The sequence below is a fragment of the Triturus cristatus genome, chromosome 8 (assembly GCF_964204655.1).
Source record: "Triturus cristatus chromosome 8, aTriCri1.1, whole genome shotgun sequence".
In the NCBI taxonomy this organism is placed as follows: domain Eukaryota; kingdom Metazoa; phylum Chordata; class Amphibia; order Caudata; family Salamandridae; genus Triturus; species Triturus cristatus.
In genome coordinates, this window is record NC_140591.1 from 189,164,010 (window position 1) to 189,183,379 (window position 19,370).

Here is a 19,370-nt window from a genome sequence, read left to right on the forward strand (position 1 = left end):
TCCCAGTGGTTAAAAAATGTAATGTTTATAATTTCGGCATACACTGAGCGACCAAAATCGACCAATATCTGGAAACTACTCATATAAAAGGAACAGCAAAGTGATTTTCAAAGTCACGACAAACTGATGGTCTGTCAGAACTGCACATGTGCATATAAAACACAGTGAAATGTGTTCATGCATCCAGTGAAAACACTCATCTGGGCAGCAACCAAATAAGTTACTGAGTACAGATAGACCAACCGTCAACTGCTCCACTCGGAACGGACAATGAGATAAGCACGCCCAAAGCTTCTTATAACACATTGGTACCAAGCATTTGTGCAAGATTAAGTCACTTTTGAAGGAGCACTAATCAAATCCAACACACGCAGCGGAAATCCACAGCTACCATGCACACCAAAGACACAGTGCTCCACTGTTCAACACTGAACTGATGAACAATAGTACAACACTGCTTACGGTCTGCGCAGGAGTACCTCATGCCTAACAGATCAACGCATTATTCAGCAAGGATTACCAGACGTATGACATTAAGGTCTGGTGAATCCAAAACACAAAAAATAATAATCATCAGTAAGACACACATTAACTGCTCCTGCTCTATGTGCACCCCTTCAATGAACTCAACTCGATCCAAACACATTTTACAGACATCCATGTGGCATTCCAAGAGGCAGGTGAAGCATAGGAACAGAATCCACCACACACTCCATCCTTCCAGCTCCTGGGGCGGAGGACCACCTCCGGCAAGCTTCAAGCAGCTGGGCCTTTGCAGTTTTTGGGCAGGTTAAGAACGCCTGATACTTCCTAAAACAATACATCCTGCTGCCTTTCTACCTTAGTCCTAGACCCTTTCTCTGGCTCTTAAAAGAGGGCACCACCACAGAATACGGGTCCATGTTCAGACCGCTTCTGTGCTCAAAGGGTGAATTGACATTCTGACTCAAAGGGCCTGCTTGTATCCCCAAGTCACCAGCAGGTACATTGGTAACCTGCCATTCAGTTGCGCCTCACTAGAAAATATGGAGGGCGCCAACCTAAATCAAATCCATTTTCTTTTGAGTAACGTTCAGTCCTCGGGTCACACAGCGTCCCGTAACACTTGCAGTGTCACAGATCCCATGGTGATAGTAAGCATCAGAATACCTGCAGAGGATTGCAGTGGCAGATGCCAATACATTCCAACATTTCTTGCTCCAAATCAGATAATTTAAGCTACACTGTCCTGATCAAGGAGACACGTATGAGAAGCACAGGGAAACATGGAAAGCAGGAAAACTTTACCAAGTATGCCGGCAGGGAGGGCAGCCCCTTTTCGATCCAGTTGATATCATTCCCAAGCTGCTAGTTCAGGAACTACATACCCATTCAAATATTCCATCTTTTTGCCATAAAAATCCGCCATTAGAATTGTTCTTCCGGCAGATCTAATCATTTATACATCAGATCTATATGTCACTTTCCAACCTCGTGGCCACCATCACCATATCTGGTAAATTATAGTGTACACTCTGACAAGACCTCAGAGATAACATGGGTTGAAGGATCTTTCTCCGATTTGGCGATAAAGGTAAACACGTTTATTAGGTACTTAGCTACACGGTCACTAGGGCTTTCAGGCATTTGAGATTAACAACAAAGCGAAAATGCTTTTGAGGTTCTACGACCATCCACCCATGCTCACCGAAAGTAGGCTCAATCTGAATAAATATCTATTATATATGCACACACACATATATATATATATACACGCACACACACTGAAAAACAGGTTACAGAGACGTTGTAGTTAGGCTCAGATTTCACTCGTACAAAACCAATGAAATTCAGAAGTTATAGTTACCTAAACTGACTCCAACTTATGCCCCCACAATGCACTGCTTATAACCTAACATATTACATCAATCATGACATGGTCAGTGACATCACTGATAACATCATAGATAACATCTCAAATGATCTAACTGATGACATCATTAAGTGAGTGGAAGTGCTTCGTAAAAGTTTCTGAGAGTTAAAGATATATACTAAGCTACTGCATAAGTAAAATTACTATTCTTTTTGTGCTACTAATGAGTGATATAGTTTCTAATATACGTCATCTGAGTGGCACACTGACTATCAGTGTGGGAGTGGGTGTCTAAGTGGCCGTATAGGTATGTGAGTGGCTGTGTGGGTGTGAGTAACTGTATGGGTGAGTGAGTGACTGAATGGGATCAGTGTGTGAGTGGCTGTATCAGTAACTGGTGGCTGTGTGAGTGGCTCTATGAGTGGATGAGAGTGTGTGTAGCTCTATGGGTGGGCGAGTTTGTGTGTGAGTGGCTGTAAGGATAAGTGAGTGGCTGCTAGACTGGGTGTATGGGTAAGTGAGTGGGTGCTGTATAGATGAGTGAGTGGGCGCGTGAGTGATTGTATTGATGTGTGAATGGGTATGTAAGTGGTTTTGTGGATGAGTGAATGGATATATGAGTGGCGGTTTGGGTGAGTGAATAGCTCTGTTTGTAGCTATATGGGTGAGTGAGTTGCTGTGTGGGTGAATCAGTGGTTGTGTGAGTGGGTTTGTGAATGGGTATGAGAGTGGGTATTTGAGTGATTGTATGGGTGTATGAGTGCCTGTATGGATGTGTGAATGGTTGTGTGTCAGTAGTTGTATGGGTTTGTGAGTATGTATGTGAGTGGTTGTAAGGGTGAGTGGAGGTGTGGGTGGAGGTGTGGGTGGAGGTGTGGGTGGAGGTGTGGAAGTGTGTGTGGGAGTGTGGGTGGGTGAGTGGAGGTGTGGTTGGGTGAGTGGAGGTGTGGTTGGGTAAGTGGAGGTGTGGTTGGGTAAGTGGATGATGGTTAGTGACATCACTGATGTCAAGTCATGAGTGATGTAATATGTGAGGTCATAAGCAAAACATTGAGGGGACATAAGTTATAGTTAGATCACGGAGCAAGCAGTGGCGCGGTCGTTGCTGAAGCGCTGTCCTTGGTAGACCCAAGACTGCGGAGCAAGATGGGACAGTATGTTGTGAGAGGCCCACAGGTTGCAGTGCAGGCAGCAGCGTTGGCTGACGATCTGGAGTCGATGTCGCTGGCATTGGTGGGCCAAGGCTGAGGTGTGGGATGGGGTGTCGAGTAACCTACGAGCAGTGCCCTTGAACTACAGTGCAAGCAGCGGCATCGATGTCAGCTTGGAGCATCATCGGTGAGACCAGGGCTTTGGTGTGAAGCGGGCGGTGCTCTGTGTTCTCCACAGGTCAAGGTGCATCGGAGACAGTGTTGTGGCGTCGTCGGTGATACCAAGGCGGTATCGTGAAGCGAAGCGGGTGAAAAGTGCGGTGCCCACAGGTCACGTTGCAAGAAATGGCTCGGTGTCGTCGTCGGTGAGACCAGGGCTGTGGTGCGAAGTGTGGTGGTGCCCTCTGCGGTGTATTCAGGTCACGGAGCAGGCAGCAGCGTTATTGACGGCGTTGGGCTACCTTTTTCCTCTGTGGCAGCTGAAACGCCCAGTTCCAAAAGCCAGTACCTAGAAGGTATTGAAGTCATTGATTCCCCCGAGGCTTCCAACAGGAGGCAAGCTCTACATCAAGCTCTTGGAGATACTTTGAATGCACAAAGAACAGTCTAGTCCTTTCCGTGCCCATGACAGAAGCAGCAACTGCAGGCCAACCCAGCAAAACACAGAGCAAAGGGGCAGTACTATTCCTGGCAGCTCTTCCATCTCTTTTCCCTAGCAGGTTTCCTAGTCCAGCAGTAATCCTAATTTTCTGGGGTCTGGGCCCAAATATTTATACCACATTTTCGTTTGTTCTCTTGTGGCAAAGGTCTCTTAGCTCAGGCCAAACCAGTTCTGTTCTCTCTGGCCCAGCTTCTGGGCAGGATGTGGGGACAGCATTGTGCAAGGGGACATCCGATGCAAGGGAAATCTCCTTCCACCACTCTAAATGCAGACCAGGCCTTTTCCAGTGCTAGTGAAACTCCTCCCACTATTCTAAATGCAGCCCAGGTCTATTCAGCCCAGCCCTGACTCAAGGCAGGACACATCTCAACCTCCCCCCCTCCCGTGGCTGTCTACAGTGAATGCACATGCCAGCCCCTGTCACTTCAAAGCCAGACAGACAATGCACAAACAAGCAGAAGCCCATAGGATGGCTCAGCAAGAAAATACCCACTTTCTAAAAGTGGTATTTTGAAACACAACATAAAAATCATCTTTACTAAAAGATGCATTTTTAAATCTTGAGTTCAGGCTCCACTTCCCTATCTTGTCCCAGTGGGAAGTTATACTTTTAAGATGTTACACGGTAGCTCTCGTTCTATCCTATGTGACAGATAGCCTTTCAATAGTGAAAAATGAAATCCACTGTATTTCGCTATCTGGGCATGTCACACACACCAATACATGCCCTACCTTTCACATACATTGCACCCTGCCCATAGCGCTATCTTTGGCCTACCTTAAGGGTGACTCACATGTAATAAAAGGGAAAATTAGGGCCTGGCAAGCGGGTGCACTTGCCTATTCGACATGACATTAAAAACTGTACAGCAGACACTGCAGTGAAAGGTTTGAGAACCCTTTGAAAAGATCTTCGTGTGGGTGGCACAATCAGTGCTGCAGGCCCACTAGCAGCATTTGATTTACAGGCCCTGGGCACACACATTGCACTGTACTAGGGACTTAGTAGTAAATCAAATAAGCCGATCGTGGAAACACCAATCCATAAACACAATTTACATGGAGAGCATATGCACTTTAACACTGGACAGCAGTGGTAAAGTGCCCACAATCCTAAAACAAATGAAAACCGGGTCAAAATAGGAGGACAGAAAGCAAAAAGTCCGGAGATAAATTATCTGAAAAAGCCACGTCTAAGGGGAAGCAACTTCTACAATGCCGGGGACCGGTTCCTTTGCAGTGAGGTTTTTCACCCAGCTCCTGTGCACTCTTTTGCTGCACTTTTTTCCCACTCTCCGCTGGTTGAAACAGTGAACTCTGCTTCCACTTCCATTTATGCTTCCACTCCCTTTTCCTCTGGACCTCAGCACACGCTCCACCAGAGTGGACCTAGTTATTTTCACAAATTACGAGGCGAATTATCAGGTTAAAAAAAAAAGGTTAACGTCAGATTTTCCTCAGGGCCCTGTTGAGGGCATTAGTCCCAAGCAATTCCCGTATATAATTGAATAAGGTTGTCAGTTCTATCAGTTCTGCTGGTCCTGATGAAACACAAAGGAGAAAACAGGAGGGGGAATTCAGGTGGAGCCAGAGAGCTCAAGCTGCACCACCTCATCAGAATGGCCGCCTCTACAACCAGGGCTCCCAGCACTGTAATCACCTAATGTGCCCCCTACATTTTAATGTAAGCTGCCATTGGCTATCACTGGTTCCCACTGGTTGTCACCTATGATCTCCACGTCACCTCCATGTTGCACCCTCCTGAGGGGCACGAGGAATTACAGGGAACCGCTACTCAGCTTGAGCACTACTCAGCTCGAGCACTACTCAGCTTGACTGTTCGGCTCGCCTCAATTGCAGGTTCTCATGTGCAGCGGGGAAGGGAGCCAAGGCAAAGAAAACCCTCCCACGCGCCAACTCCACCACCGCAAATCCACTGGCCTGACATTGCCTACGGCTTTACTCCAGCAGCCGCTCTGGCCCACTACTGATCCTCCTCGGCGTGAGGACGTCACCGTGGACCCCCACCGGCACCAGGAACCGACCGTGGATCCCTCAAGCTGCTGCCCTCAGGCCTGCTACGGCATGCTCTCGCCAGTCCGAGCCTCTTCTCCCAGTCTCATCTCTCCTTCGGCAAACAGCAAGCCACGAGTACCGTCCACCTGCAGGGTGTAGCTCCTCTCAGCATGTAGCCGGTCAACTCCTCTCTGTAGTGTGTATCCAGTCAACCAACTTTTAGAAAACACTCAATCACTAGATGGGGTCATGAGTGATGTCAATTGAGATCCCATCAGTGATGTCACTGACCCTGTCATGAGTGATGTCATATGTGAGGTTATAAGCAGTGCATTGCGGGGGCGTAAGTTATAGTTAGGTCAGGTAAGTATAACTGCTGAATATCTATGGTTTTGTACAAATGTAATGTGAGCTTAATTATAATTTACATGGGGGATGGTGTGTGTGGTGGGTGTGTGGTGTGTGTATGTATATATATATATATATATATATATATATATATATATATATATATATATATATATATATATATATATATATATATATTACCTACTGGCGGTCGCCAGTAGGTAGTTATAGTTAGGACCCTGTTTCCATAGGAAAACCGCAACATTCTATTTGGAATAACTTTGGCGCCGGTCGACGAATCCTCGCGAAATTTTCAAAACTAATGGGGCGCTACGCTCCGCTCCTACCCTGAAAGTCTCGGGGGGATTCGTCAAGCAGGGGCTGAGAATAAAGGGGGGTCCCAAAACGCGTTTTTCCCATGCATTTTTCCATAGGACCTTTAGACACAGCTACAGCCCGAACGGCTGAACAGAGTTACTTGAAATTTGGCAGAGAGGTAGTCTACAGGTCAAGGAAGTGCCTTTTGTAGGTCTGGTGTAAATCTGTTCAGTAGATCCTGAGAAAATAGCATTTAAATCAATATATATATATCTGTGGCAGCTTACGGTGCGCTTACCGTGCGCTTACGGTAAGCTTACCGTACGCGTACGGTGCCGTGCGCGAGCGCGATTCTGATTGGCTGTTACAGCTTAGTAAACATTCGAATCGGTAGAAACCAGGAAGCGTCGGCCGCCATTTTCTCTCTCGCACTCTGAGGGGGGGAGGAAAAACAAAGGTTGAAAACATGTAAAGGGGCATGTTAGACAGCTCCTAACCACCTAGCCTTGATCAAGGTTTCCTAATAGAACCCCCAAGGCAAAAAAATTCAATTTGAATTTTTTTCGAAAAAACGCCGATTACGCTTACCGTACGCGTACGGTAAAAATTTAATATAAAAAATACACTATCCACACTTTCCCACCCCCGTGTGCAAAAGGTGCCCGCAGGGCAACTTATTGTGCATGGAATCAGACCAACAAGGAACAATTAATAGATTACCTTTCACAACGAAGCGCATAATATGTCCTCCGTGTGCGGACGATGCGCGAAGCGCATCGTGCGTACATGGCCATCCAGCGTAACGTGGGCACGCGGTGCGCTACGCGCACCGCGTGCCCACCGTGCGTGCACGGCACTAACTGCGTAAAGTGGGCGCGTGGTGCGCGAAGCGCACCGCGTGCTCACTGTGCGCGCACAGTGCGCGAAGCACACCGTGCACGCACGGAACGAACTGCGTTAAGTGGGCGCGCACGCCACGAACGGCGTAAAGTAACTTAGCATTTAAAAAAACGTACAAATTCACTGAAAAAACCATAGGTTTCACACACGTTCTAGTTAGGAATTAGCATTTAAAAAACATTGCAAATTCACTGAAAAAACCATAGGTTTTACACATGTTATAGTTAGCTGGACATTTTACTGATAAAAAAACCATTGAAATTCCCCCGTTATAGTTAGTGCAGGCAACTATAACTCACGCGACCGCAATCCTCTGCTGATGACATATGTGTCTTTATGAAAAAAAAATATTTGCAATATATGTATAGCTAAAATTTAATGGAAGAAGACATGGGCAAATAAGTGTCTAAATACAGTATTAGCATCAGCAGAGGATTGCGGTCGCGTGAGTTATAGTTGCCTGCACTAACTATAACGGGGGAATTTCAATGGTTTTTTATCAGTAAAATGTCCAGCTAACTATAACATGTGTAAAACCTATGGTTTTTTCAGTGAATTTGCAAGGTTTTTTAAATGCTAATTCCTAACTATAACGTGTGTGAAACCTATGGTTTTTTTATATATATATATATATATATATCTTTTCCTGCTGCTTGTGTTTGCCCGCTGCTGCTCCTGAACAGAGGGCGCTTCGCCGAGTGGACCACTCAAGCAAGGTCCAATAACAGACAGCAACAATTCCTTACTTCAAGGATGACGAAGCCATGTTCTTGACAAAATAATAGTTTTATTTGACAGCTGTCTGGCGCGTTTCGCCAGACCTGCAGGCTTGCTCACCAACAAACGAATAACGTTTTTCAGCCATTTTAAATGCAGTGCGTGAATCGTCATTCGTGAAACTACAACCTTAGTGCATAAGAAGACAGACTAGTAGTTTTTAAACAAACCTACATTACAATTTGTTTATGGAGCTTCTACTACACAAAAAGCAATTCATGCTTAGATGATTACTAACTAACAAAGAATTTGCGCTCACAATAATAAAAGTAGTAAAAATAGCAAAAAAATGGCGCAGCTATTATTGCATTGTTCCAATCATGACATACCTAGTATTAACCAATTGTCTTAAAGCGCAACATTTTGTTGTCGTAATATGGTTTTGCACATCTTTAATTCGGCTTTGCAAATTTAAGATAACAAAATTTGCCTACTCAGTCATATCCATACACTTTATATTATTTCATAATAGGGATGTAGTCAAAATGAAAATGTCGCGCTTTAAGACAATTGGTTAATACTAGGTATGTCATGACTGCGAACAATGCAACCCAAATGGATTAAACAATGGGGCGGAACTGTACAACTACCTATAACTTTTTAAATATACATGAATTTATATCGGATCCTTTTTTTTTTTTTGAAACATTTTTTATTATTTTCGTATCAACAGCGCAATACAAATCCACAACAGCCTCCGCCCTCCGCCAGGGGTGTTACACTTGACCTTGCAGATTTATATCGGATTCTTTATTACTGTTCTTAAAGGTATATATCTATTTATGAGATTTTAGCATTATTCAAGTTTATTTTTAACTAGAAGTGAACTAGTCTCTAGTCATGAATTTATTCATTTATATTGTATCCACTTCAGTGTCTGAGCATCTCCACTGAACCATTATCTTGCTTCCCCAGCTTCTGCAAATACACACTCAATAAAATGGATTTCAGTGTGTTAAATTCCTATATTTAATTAGAATGCCAGAAACCGTTTCAAGTTTGTTTTTAATTGCACTTTATTAATCAATTATACTTTCACTAGAAGCACTAGCACTTTTTCAATGCGTTACTGCACTTTCAGACATCCACTGAGACTCGTATTATTTGGGTAGGTTTTATAAAGGTCAGAATGCTTCAAATGGTAGCCTTTATATAAATTTGTCTTAAGGTTGTGTGTACTGGATTACATCAGAATGGAAACAGCTCACGCGCCAAGTGATTGATATACAATCACGCAGGTCTATACTACTAGCCAATGGAATCATTTGAGAATCCCTTTTACGGGTTAATAAGTATATTCTGAAAAGGCACAAGTGGGAAGATGTTTAACATTTAAGTATTGGAACTACGAAGTATCAGAATTATGGCTGTATGTTCAAGATTTGTATAACTTTACACTATGTATTAGTTATTGCAATGCACATAGCACTTTATTCCAAATCTTAAACAAATGTTGTCCCCAATAGAGTTGTGCTAGTTTGCACAGGGAGATGATGTGATAATCACACTGTTTTTAGCCAGTAACATGATGACTGTATAATACTTTTTTTTAAACGTATGTATGATCTAATATGAACCTTTTATACGTTTTAAAAATATCCATTTATTAGCATTTTGCACCGTACAAACGACTACAATGCTTGTTGCACTTTATAATTCAGTGGAGTCTTTTTCCCATTTTCACATAGTGTCACGTGATCTATATATATGGTACAAGGTGTATAAAAACAATGACAAACTCCATGCTCGTCATTTGATCAAGCCCTGCCAGTGGGCGAAACGCGTCATCAGCCATGTACTGCACCAGCAAAATATATATATATATATATAATATATATATATATATATATAATTATATATATATATATATATATAAATATATAAATATATATATATATATATATATATATTTCCCAGAAGTGCACCTGCAAACTATGGTACGTAATCTGGAGCACAGCAGAGCTATCACCAATTTCGACCCCAAATACCCTGTAGCACGCCACTTCAGGGAACAACATTTCTCCAATACCAGGGAGATGAGTTTCATCATCTTGGAACAGATTGACAAACATTCCAGGGGAGGTAACAAAGTCTTGAATATCAGACAGAGGGAATATAGGCACATAATTGATTTCCAGACTAAGACCCCGGGGGTGACTAAACCAAGAAGAGGAACTTTACATACATTTAAAAGAACAGTAGATTTAGGACGCATCACTGCGAGTGTTTGATAGTGACCGCATGCAGAGTCAACATCTCTCAAAACCATGCATGTTTGACATTCCCACCCTATGTTTTTACACGTACAAGGTCCAGTTTATGACTTTTGAGCCGGCTCTCCAGTCATAGCCATGCTCTCTTGCTCATCTGTTTTTACTTTTCTTATTTCCTATATCTGAAATGTTTGCCCTTTCTTCTTTTCTTTCTGTTTCTTTGTATCATCCGAGCACGGCCAGTAGCCTAGTATCGACTAGGTGACACCTTGAGATTAGACAGTATGTTAAAAATGTGTTATGTACAGGGTCATATGATGCTGTTTTTAATCACTGTTTTCTCCTTTTTCTTCATTCACAGGAGGAAGGGAAGGGGCCCATCCACCAGCACAGGCTTCCTACCCTTTCTCTCTCTTTATGAGCACTGGAGCACTTTGGGTCACATCGGCAACCTTCAGTGGGATGATGGTAATTCTACATGGCTTTTTGGACTTTAGTCTGCAGCTTCCTTGTAGGAGCACCTACATACTCACTTTACCTACTCACTCCATTATAAAGGGGGGAACCTTATCCAGGCTTTGTCTCACACCACCCCCCAGGGCATGCCCTGCAAGGCATCTTCTGGCACTTGCCAACACAGACCACAGACCATTCTCTGCGTTGGGGGGGGCGGGGGGATCTCAGACTGCTGAATTCATCCCCGCGACCTTTTGACTGCCGCTTTGAGGCATCTGAATTGCTGTCACTGGGCAATCTCCGGAGTACCTTGTGCACAGGGGGATCACTATGGTGGTTACCAGGGGATATAGCCAGGCAATTGCCAGCATTACCACCCCCCCGGCACAACACATAGCGGATGATTCATTATGGTGAACATACAAGCTGCAGCACAAGATAGAACTTTCTGCACTAGCGATCTTTTGCTCGTGGGAGGGGAATACCGCACACGGCACACAATTGCGTACAGTTTTGCTGATACCAGGCAAACACAGGACTTGTGTTATGATTTGAATTATTCAGTTATGTTTTGCATTATGAATTTTGTTGAGTTATAACGCAAACGAACTATACATCACTATGTTAATATACAGTGTTTTTACAGTCTGCCATTATGTGTGCAAGCCTCCTTTCGTTGTTCATTACCCACCTACTACAAAGGTTGTCGACATTGGTTGCACTTTTCACGTGATCAAGCCTTTTGTCAAGGTGAAACGCGTTGCGATTAAACCACAGTTATTTTGATTTGCACAGAGTCTTCCTTAACCGAGAGAACGCTACGAGTGAAATCGGTGAAAGGATATAGATATATATAGCGTGACAGCCATCCCCAAATCACGTAGAGGGGGAGATCGGGAGAAAGTTCTGAGACAGATGGAATCCAAAATGATCTTGGAGCTTGATAGTAACTTCCCGTTTGGTTTGAACAATACTGAAGATCTGCACAATTTTTTATAGTGGTCAATTGGGAGCAATTGACTATGCCCTGTAAATACAGCTTGTGCTTATTTGTCTTTAAAAACTGTATTATTATTCTGTATCCATTTGTTGTAGATGAATAACGATTCCGGCAGCGGCTGTCCTTAATTGGGTACGATTGTAATTGGATTTTGTTCAGTTTTAATTGTGATTGAATTATTTTAGGACCCGTTAATATTTCTTTTTAAAGCGTTGATATTTTTATGATTGAATACAATGGGATATATGTTGCACATGCACTTTAAGATTTTTTTTGCAATTTGCACATTTGCTAAGCACTTTGATACTTTGCATTTAAAGCAGGTAGTTGGACAGGTACGATTCGGGATTCATCCCGGACAAAAATTGAGGACAGAATACGCGTAGGGATTTGTCCCAAAATATTAGCATTTATGCAGTTATAATAAGGCATGCATTATGAGATCAATTTAAGTCTGTGCATCTGCAGAGACTTGTTGGCCACTATAAATTTTCAAGAGGTCTTGCGTTTATATATCTTGATGTACTAAATACTATGTTGATGATAGTGCACATTAAGTAGTGTATTTATTTATATATATATTTATACACTGTATTTATACCCTCTTGTATTATAGATAGATTTGTAAATATTGATTGGAAATTGCCTTATGACCATGGATGTCCTGCCTCCATTTGGGATAAAGCAAAGAAAAATAAGAATTAGAATAACACTAAAGACAAGAAAAATGGAAAAAAGAAAAAAAAGACTATGTACCTGAATGTTAAGTGGTATTAGTATTTTTACTATGTTCACTATTGGTATCTTATCACATGGGTTGTGCATTTAAAAAGAAGGCGTTCTTTCCTCACGATTATGTGATCAAGGGCAAGTAGTGCCCGAAACGCATAGCTCGAGAGAAACAAGAATAAATAATTTAATTGCCTACATTTCCGGTGGTTCGTGGTTCCTTTCCTCGGCAGAAGCAGGGGCTGTCAGTCCTGTGAGTCGACGGAGGACCTTTGTGAATTTTGTATTCAATTACGGAAGGCGGTTGCTTCCGTGACGAACCCACTCCCCGAAAAGTGGCTGCCGCCCTTAACCAAAGCAGTGTGGATCCGAGAAAGGAGTTTTGGCTGCAACCCCCTGTTGCAACTGGGAAGTCTCAAATCTGCCCGAAGGAGTAACGACGCGGTGGGACAGCCGGTCGAATACATAAGTTTTCCAGAAGGCAGAGAGCAAACCAGTGAGTGCTGAGGTGGGGAGGAGCGATAGGCACATTGCGGCTGGTGGATACGGACTACGTCGCACAAGCCGCTATCTATACTGTTTCTCTCGAATATGTCGGCGGAGGTGGTCCAGAACAGAGAGGCCACTGCGGAGGATCTGTTTAATGATTTGCCATCAACATCAATGGAAGGAGCGGTGCCTACCAGTTCTGGCGGAAGCAGAGAAGGGGACGCAAAAGTCCTGCTTAAGAAATTTGAAAAATGCATGATGTCTGAAACTACGAAATGGTGGGAGCACAAATCCCTCTCAAAATACATAGAAGTCGGGCGAATTCCAAGAGGATTAAGAATATTACTGGATCCAAGTTTTGAAAGCCCTAACCCCAGTATGCTGAGAGAATGGGGAGAAAGTAATTTAACAGCGTCGATGAACCTGGTCAAAATCCTTGTAAATGCTGAAATAGATCGACAGGCACTACTGGGTGAAATAGAGCTAAGAAACGAACAATTAGCCAAACTGGAACCAAGTGAGTTCATCACTAAAACAAGAAAAGACATTCAGGACAGACTAACCAAACAAGAGGAGAAAATTAAAATTCGAAAAGGTGCATACGTTTATAAGAGATAAATGAGACTACGAACAAGAATGCATTTTTACGTTTGCTCGGTAGTACGAGAACGCAAAAAAGCGATATTTAAAAAGTACTCGCAGAGTGTAACAGCAATGCAAAGCTCAAGAGGTGTGGAAACGAGCAGCGCAATTGTGAAAAGTGATTCTTTGACCAGTGAATTGTGATCATACAATGAAAGTACCAACAGTCTGGGAGCAAATCGGCCCAAAAAAGATTCTGGATTTAGGGGAAGAGGTGGATTTTTTAGCGTTCGATCGTCGGCAAACGCTAAGACCGCGGAACCCCAAAAAACCAACAGAACCAGAAAGAATGCCCGAAGAACGGAGCAGCGCAAGAAACGCGCAACCGAAAAAACTATTTTGGCGCAAGAAGTAAAGGGTAATGACAATACCGTTATTAATCTTTCCACTACAGTCTTATCACAAGCGGAACAACAGCTCCTCGGTTGGGATTTTCTTTCTGTCCGGTAAGCGATTTTAATTACTCACAAACTAGAGTTGATGTCTTTTGTTTTATTAGAAAATTGAAACTCAAAGTTCTTCGCCATTAAACATGGCCTCAAAGGAGCACACACTAGTCGGTTAGTAGAATACAATAGTGAGAGGGAGCCCACTTCGGATTTACAGGCATCAGATGCACCGATGTTGTTAACCTTACATAATCTCAACAAAGAAGGAAATATGGATACGCTAGTGGAAGACGAGACTAGCTCTACACAGGAAGGACTGCTACGGGAGAATATCAAGCAGTTGGGAGCAGGCATAAGTCCATTTAAACCCAAATCTAAGTTCATCCCCATTATACCCAAGGATGCGATTGATATCTATCACGAGGTAGTGATTGATGACATTAAAAATTACATCATCGGACCAAGCATAAAAAGCGCTTTAAAAGTAAGAATGAAGTGGAATATGCCAAGTTAATTAAGAAGTTGAATAATAACCATGAGATCATTGTGGCCAAATCTGATAAAGGTGCCAATATGGTTATTTGGCCACAAAAAGACTATATATTAGAAGCACGTAGACATTTGCAAGATAGGGAGTGTTATGAAAAGACTACGTATATTAAATACAATGCGGCCAGAGAAACTCTAAAAAAGGAACTAATGAGTTAAAAGAGAGAAGGGGTGCTTTTAACGGTAGAATTTACATTTTTAAATATAGAACAACCGGTAATAGCAAAATTGTATTTCATCCCCAAAGTCCATAAAAAGACAACTCCAATCACTGGTAGGCCCATAATATCGGCCATTAACAGCGTGGGGGAAACAATAACTCAATATGTGGACTTTTTCTTTCAAGAGTATGTGAAACAATTGCCCAGTTACGTGAAGGACACTGGTGATTTCCTAAGGAAGGTCCAAGGAGTTACATGGTCAGACGATTTATTGTTCATTACGTTGGACATTGAATCTTTATATACTAGTATTGAACATCCCACAGGACTTAATACGATCAAGTACTTTTTAGACTCAAGACAAATTGAATTTTACCAACACAATAAGATGCTTTTAAGTTTGATATCATGGTGCTTACACAATAATTATTTTTTATTTGGCAATGATATATTCTTGCTGTCGTGACAAACGATTCTTATGACTAACGTTCCCAAACGTAATCCTAATGCTGTTTGAGAAAGTCATGACTCCCTAACAAATAAAGTGACACATTGGATTCGACACACTAGGGGCTGTCGTTCATTGATACGAGAGGATATCATTTGCACTCGCAGATGTTCATCTCCAGCACAAACACACGATTATATTGAACTTACACTGTGTTTCTCCGATCTGACAGAGAATCTTCTTGCCTTATAATTTAGAACCTGTCCCCCATTTGCTTCATCCATACAATTTAGGAGCATACGTTCGCACATTGGGGGTGGGACAATTGGCACTCTGGAGCAAAGGACATCCTTAGAAGCAGTCGACTGACTAGAGACCACCCATTCTTCTAACATGGCTCCAAATACCATTACCTGTAGCCCCAAGTATAAACCACAAATTTCCTTACCAAACTCAGACACACAAGATAATGCATTGGGTATTTATGGGAACAGGGGCTTAAGCGACTACACTGAGGTTGATCAGAGGATATATGAGATAGGGTCAGGTAAACCTCTAGCTTACCCTGAAGTGTCTTGCTCGCAAGCGCAGCAAACCTGCCGCATCTGACAAATGATAAATGATAAATTGGCCATGGTTTCCCCTTCCACTAAACTTGGGATTATATCGTGGAATGTTGCAGGTCTACGAAATAAACTCTTACTCCCCCACTTTAACAAACTTATTGAGGGATTTGATATTTGTATCTTCCAAGAGACATGGAGTTTGGAGTCACTGCCTAAAACAGGTTATGCCCGTTACTGTATTCCAGCTACCACTGCGGGGAGAGGGCGTCCCTCAGGAGGCTTGATTGTTTGGGTAAATGTTGCCCTAGGATGTCGTGTTCTCATGCACCCATTTTTAAGAGTCATGATATCATGAGACTGACTATCAGAGGCCCAAAAGGCGGGGATACTTTGGACCCGTTTAATGTCTATAGCAGAGGAACTAAGGAGGGGGGCAACCAATCACCCACCATCACGCTTTTATAGCAGGTAATATCCAGCTGTCCACCTGGTAATCGTATTATGATTGCAGGTGACTTTAATTGCACTTTCGAGCCCTTGAGCTCAGATGATCTGCTGGAGTCTGATAGGGCTGATATTAAATGGGCAGTCCCTCAAATTAATTTACCCATCATCAAAAAATTGACCAGTCTAGCCATTCAACTCAACGCACTGGCCACAGAGTTTGATCTTAGGGCAACCAACGGAAGAACTCCCTCGGATATACAGGGGGAAAACACCTTTAATAGAGTTGGCTGTCCTTCACGAATCGATTATATTCTACTGGATGTAAATTTGTGGGATGAGAAGACCGACATGTTTGAAGGTACTACGACTGACAGCGACCACAATCCTTTGTGTATGACCATGACGAATCCGTGGGTTCTTCCACCACATCCTATGACTAGTAGGGCAGCAACATGCACTACCAATACCGCAGGGGTGGGGGAATCATATCGCCCGACGCCCGAACCATGTTGTTTATATTGACGGGCAAGAAGATTTATTGTCTATTTATGTCCGACGGACATGTAGACATTAATCACGTTTTAATCATGTTAAAACAACAGGCTGTGGGCACTCTGGGGCTCACAGCCAATCCGAAGCTTGCAGAGAGCCTTTGGCGGCATCTGATTGGTTAGCAGCCCATGACTGGGCTCTAGCCAGTGATTGGCTGGGGGAGTGAAACGTCACTCAGCCTCTGCAAGCAGTAGTCCGTGGCCGCCACGAGGCTTGCAATAAGCATTCAGGTTAAATAAGCAGTTTTGCCCGCTTGAATTGTGTGATATTGTGACGGAGGTGCTGCGATTTTCTTTTATTTATATTTTTAGCAACCGTGCGTGGGTAGATTAATTAGTACAAAAGCCTAGGCCCGGCCCGCCTCGGCGCCTCAGATGAGGACGTCAAAAAAGCGTATCGCAAGCAGGCGCGCTGCGCTACCACCGCTTCATTGGGGAAACACCCATTACAACGAATTCAGATTCACGCGCTGCCATCGCAACGCGGGTTTAACATCGCGGGTCCGGAGCCTTCATACCGCAGATGGAAACAGATCTGCAGATTAATGCTTTCAAAAGAGACATCCGTTGGTGACTTGCAATTTATAACTTAAAGTCCTAATATAGAATAGTGAACTATTAACTTTCAGCCCAGAACTGCATAAACACACCGACAAATATACATTTCAAAATTAATTAATGTTGCAAAGAGGGTACATTTGGCGAAAAAACGATTCTTATTATTAAAGGAAGCTCCCAACTTTGCTGTTGCTTTTTCGACTCTGCGTTTGTGCTTCTCCACACCAAGCACTCTTAAACTACTGCCTACCAGTATGGGTGACATGTGACTCCTACACTTTCACTCCTTTGGCTTATGGGCAAAAAAACATTGTCGCACACGGCGCAGCCAGCACTAAAAGCTTTCGAAGCACCTGCTGCAGCGTTTCTTTCCGCCGGCAATTACCAGGCCTCACAGAAATGTGTAGGAAACTCGTGTGATGAATTACCATCCTGGAAAGAGATCCTTGTTTTGTATAGTTGAGGTTGTGACCTCGGTGAGGTTAGTGCAGAGGGTTAATATGCCTGCTGCAAAGAACATGTACGAAGTCGATTACAGAGTGCATAGGATGGGAACAGATCTGCAGATTAATGCTTTCAAAAGAGACATCCATTGGTGACTTGCAATTTATAACTTAAAGTCATAATATAGAATAGTGAGCTATTAACTTTCAGCCCATAACTGCGTAAACACACCAACAAATATACATTACACAATTGATTAATGTTGCAAAGAGGGTACATTTGGCGAAAAAATGATTCTTATTATTAAAGGAAGCTCCCAACTTTGCTGTTTCTTTTTCGATACAACTTACCGATTCGCAAGGAACGTAGGGCTCACGTCTGGCCAGCTGCAAAAGTGAGGGGGAAATGGCAGGAGGCACGCTGGCTGACACCTTTTATATCCCACCCATACGTTTTTACAAGGGTGACGGTAAATTAGTACATTACGTATGGTTTGAAATGTACGTATTTTGTGGGAATAAATACACAGCCAAAAAAAATGGAAAAAAAGGGGAATAGAAATAAAAGAATTGCCGTCAGGGTTAAGGGGAGGGGGCGCAGGGGGGCAGGGATGCGATAATATCGCTTGACAAGTTTTCCTTTAGCATTATTATTGCACAGCATTCAATGGTTTACTGATTTTAATAAAGCAAAAATATATTAATGTTTCTCTGTCAGCCGGAGCCCTTAGGTTTGATGTGGAACGGGGGTAGGTGGGACAAGTGGATTTTACTGGACATGTAGATCTCAGTGGCATTTTGTCCCTTGGACAACTAGATTAATTGGAAAATTCCACACCCCTGAATACCATCCCCTCTAATTGTAAAAGGCATCTCAAGTGGGACAAGGTCTCTTTGCATGAAATAAATCTATTGGCTATTCGTAAAACTTTGTCCGAGAAAACAGCAGAATTTTGTGTTGTGGCTACAGATAAATGTAACTGTGATATGATTTCTGTAGTCCATTCTAGCACTGTAGAGACACTAAGCTCGTATTTCCAGGCTCCATGCAAGGAGAAGACTCTGCGTGTTCGCCAAAAAAAGACAACATCTGTGGTACACCTTAGATTGCAAGCTCAAAAGACAATCTCTGACCCTAGCAATTAGAACTAAAAATTGCTCTAGGGTTAAAATGGCTATGAAAGACTACAAGGTAGCTTTACACAAAGCAAAGATTGAGTGGGATGAACTATATTGGTTAGAGCTGAAGGACGCAAGTCTGGGAAAGAACAAGAACCTCTTCTGGTCCCTAGTGAGTCATGGAAATAATAGGGACTTAAAGACTATACCCAATCATATCACCTGCCATGAATGGCACAATCACTTTGCGAAGCTATATTCCTCCATACAGGATGGATGTCTGGAGGAGCTATGCGGCACCTCAGACATTCCTCCTATAGGGAACGATAGTGCTGTTTATTCACGGGTTGAAATAGAGTCTACGATCTTTATGCCCAGTTCCAGACTCTTGGAAAGGCGCAGAAGTAGTTCTTGTCTACAAAAAAGATGATGAGGAAGACCCCTCAAATTATAGGCCCATAAGTTTGACTGATGTAATGCAAAAGGTCTTAGGTAGGGTCCTCCTGCAGAGAATTCAATCATGGTCTGAGGAGGAGGACATCCTCTCACAATACCAGGCGGGCTTTAGGGCCAATATTGGGACGACT

The 19,370-nt window shown here is 43.0% G+C and overlaps 1 protein-coding gene across 1 annotated transcript in view; it reads right to left on the reverse strand.

The window, feature by feature from the left end:
• The window catches only part of MORC3 (MORC family CW-type zinc finger 3), a 684,179-nt gene that overhangs the window by 549,546 nt on the left and 115,263 nt on the right, over positions 1–19,370 (reverse strand). The window lies entirely within an intron of this gene.